Source organism: Dasypus novemcinctus, chromosome 11 (genome assembly GCF_030445035.2).
Source record: "Dasypus novemcinctus isolate mDasNov1 chromosome 11, mDasNov1.1.hap2, whole genome shotgun sequence".
In the NCBI taxonomy this organism is placed as follows: domain Eukaryota; kingdom Metazoa; phylum Chordata; class Mammalia; order Cingulata; family Dasypodidae; genus Dasypus; species Dasypus novemcinctus.
In genome coordinates, this window is record NC_080683.1 from 71,082,523 (window position 1) to 71,086,284 (window position 3,762).

The following is a 3,762-nucleotide window of genomic DNA, read 5'->3' on the forward strand; positions in this document are numbered from 1 at the left end:
CTCTTTATTGCACAGATTCACTTTGATATCAAGTACCTCAAATGCTGCATTTTAGAATAGAGTTTAATATCTTCTCACTTCCCAGTCTGTTTTTTCTCCCATGTTTTCTCTCTATGAATGGTATCAGCCTATAGTAATAACAGTAGCTAACATTTATTCAGTAATAACTCTGTACTGGGCAGTATGCTAAGTTTTTCATATGTGCTCTTGAAAGTAATATTCACCACAACTCTAAGAAGAAGGTAATAATACACCCATTTTTTGGATGTGGAATGTAGAGCCTCTCTAAGGTCTAACATGAAGTAACAGACTCAGACCTATGGGATGTCAAATAAAAGATCTTAATCTCATAGCTGCATTGTCTCCCTTCTATCTCCAATTCTCTTCTGGATGATACTGCTGCTCTGTCAGTTCTAGCTGCCAAATATTTCTCATCATCATTCTCTTTACCATGACCTTGCTTTAGCCTTCATCATCTGTTATTTGATTACTATTAAAGCCTCTTTATTGACTGCTTAATATATCTACAGATTCTTGATGCTTCAGATTTATTCTCTATATTACTGTGGGAGGACTGTTGGGTGACAACCAGAAGTCTCTGCTACAGATGATTATATATTGCTCTCTCTAGATTTATCAATATTTTGAAATTACCCATTGATTCCCTTCTGTGATGTATGCTACTTTAGCTCTTATACCTCCCTCTCCCTTTTCCTATTAGTCAAATATAGTCAATAGCTACTTTTAGTTAAATTGATATATTAATATAAATCATGAAATATAATTTACTTTAGGAAAAATTACCAAGACTATTTGTATTCTTATAGTTTTTTAAATTGTGTCAATAATAACTTTTTTTGCTTATATAAATTTCATGTAAATATCTTTAATACTTTCCTTTATCTTTGATTTATCATCTACTATTTCATGAATTCTAATGGGTCTCCTTCTATCTCAGGAGCTTTCCATCATGGAGTTTCCATTCCTTCTGCTCTAAACAAGACCGATGTTCACTAGGACTTGGAACAGTTTTTATCTTGGGGCTTCTCTTTGCCAATCCCTAGGTTAGAGACGTGATTTACTGGATCTTGTTTTCCTCTTTCTTGATGTATTCTTCATTTTGCTGAAACATATCTTCCATTAACAGCTTTAAAAAGGTTACATGTATGGTGGTTTGAAGGTGTCTGTGCCCCCAGAAAACAAACATGTTCTTAAATTTAATCCATTCCTGTGAGTGTTAACCCATGCAGGATGGTTCTTATTTCTATTACTGAAGTAACTTAATAATTGAAATGAATACAAAAATGTTGGGGGAGAGAGAGAGAGAGAGAAAGAGCGAGAAGCACCACTGAAGCAAGAAGCTTCAACAAAATCTGGAAGAAAAGGGAGAGACCAACAAAAACCACTAATTCCTGAACCATTTGTAGATCTTCATACATGCCATGGTGTCTCATGCCTCCACAACTTTGTTCATCTATCTGGAATTGCCTCAACTCACCTGGATAACTCCAATTCTTTCTTGCAGTCTCAGCTCAAAATTTCCCTCCTCAGGAAGCACTGCCTGGCCTTCCTGTATAATGTGTCCTTGTGTTGCTTTTATAGAGCCTTGTGCTTACCCCTACTCCAGTACTTTTTCCATTTTATTAAATTCTTTATTTCCATCTCTTCAGTGGGACTATGGCCTACTCAAGAGCAGGAATAATTGTCTCTGTTCAGTTGTTCTCAGTCTTATCGGACCAAGTTTTCCTATTTGTAAGCTTATTTGGTCTCTTTACTATCTTAAAATGAAGCGCATAGTTAATGTCACCTACATAAACACATATTTAAACTATCAGTAGGTTGGGTCGTCCAGCCAAGCTGCGCCCCTGCCCACTCTGGCTCTGAGTAGCCATCCTGTGGGTCAGAACAGACCACGGACTTGGGGTACCTACCTGCTGGGACCCAGAACTGGAACTAATCCCCAGGGCTAGATGCACAACCCAGGGCAGATCAAGTACATCCTCCACTGTGGCTTCAGGAAGGAGGGCCTGGTACCTGTTCAGCATGCAAGCACAATACAACCTGAAAGTGGAGTTTCCATTGCTTGTGACCTAACATGTACTCTCAAAGCTGTTTTGGAGGCACTCCTATGATTTATCAAGGGATTCACTCGTGCTAAAGAATTTTCTTCCAAAGGGAGTAACAATATGAAATTCCAATATGTCCCAGAACTTTTTTGGACTGTCTGGGAATCCCCACCAGGAGAAAGATTTACAACCAGTTAATGGCTTTCAGTGGAGGCATTCGGAGGCAGAATGTAGAGATATGAATTCAGATTACTCAGATCAAGGATTTGACAAACTGCTAAAGGTAAATGACATTATCAAGGCAACCCCGATGACAGAAAAATCATCATGTGTGCTTAGAATCCAAAAGATCTCCCTGTGATGGCATTGCCCCATGTCCTATAAGGTAAATCGTGAGCTGACTAGGATTCAGGATACATGGATACCCAGGTGCTTTCAATATCACCTACATGATCACCTGCATCACAAGAATCTTTGTGCATACTTTGGGAGATGCTTATATTAACATAAATCACATTGAGCCACTGAAAATTACTTAGGCCTTTCCCCAAACTCAAACTTTCAAAATATTGATATAATTAATGACTTTAAAGCTGAAGATTTTCAGACTGAAAGCTACATTCTTCATCTGATGATTAAAATGGAAATGGCTGCCTGAAATAACTTCGAAGGAGCTCTGTTTCAAGGATATCATCAGTCTTTGGGGATAAGTCTGGATGCTCGCATGAAAGGTTTTTTTTGGGGGGGGAAGGGGAAAGCAGCTCTAAATGTAAAAGGAACTAGCTCAAAACACTGTCAGTATCCTAGCAGTGATTATACATAGTTAAAAAACAGTTTCCTTTTGAGGATAATTCTTTTAGTATAAAAAGCCATTTCTTTAAGTAAAAAAAGTCCTTGAACTTGGTTAACTCATTAAGAAAGCATGAAAATTCTAAGAATATGAGTCAGGTCAGGAGGTTGAATGTATACATATGCTAATAAAGACATGAGTATGTATTTCAAATCTATATCTGTGTGAAGAAGGTCAGTGAATTTCAAGTATTATAAACACTATCACTATATCAGCATATAAACACAATCACTTTCAATACATAATGTGATTGTGACCATTTGAAATTATATTTGTTTTAAATACCACTATATTTATAATAAAGAAGTACTCTGCATTCAAAAGAAATAAAAAAATGTCCTCACTATATTATAAGGGAAAAATAAAAAGAAAATAATTTACAATAAATGAGTATACATACATATTAATACAAAAATACTTAGGTAGGGCACCACCTGAATTAGTCAAGTGTTTGCTACTATATGAGAAATCATATTCAATATAGCACTTGAATACTAATGAATACAATTATAGGTGTATGGTTTAAGAGACTCAAATACCACAATACCTATTCCATTAATGACTTAACTTTCAAAAATGATGGTCAACTACGTGTATGTTCTGAACACAGCAAAATAGGATTTTATTGTGATTTATAAAGAATTTGCATTCTTGGAAAAAAATCATACATGAAAAAATGGAATTAGGTTCTGGATTCAGGTTACTACAAAAACAAATCTTTCATCTATTGTCTCCAGAAAAATTTTTGCCCCATAATTTAACATCTTTGAAATTAGGAATCATCTTAATGAATTCTTGTCATCTCTTTCAACCAGGTGACAGTCAAGAAAAGCAAACTTGATCAGA

At 35.8% G+C, this 3,762-nt stretch overlaps 1 pseudogene; it reads left to right on the top strand.

Moving 5' to 3' along the window:
* The first annotated feature begins 1,970 nt into the window (after positions 1 to 1,970).
* On the top strand, positions 1,971 to 2,724 carry LOC111763409 (thymidylate synthase pseudogene; annotated as a pseudogene).
* Positions 2,725 to 3,762: the final 1,038 nt, after the last annotated feature.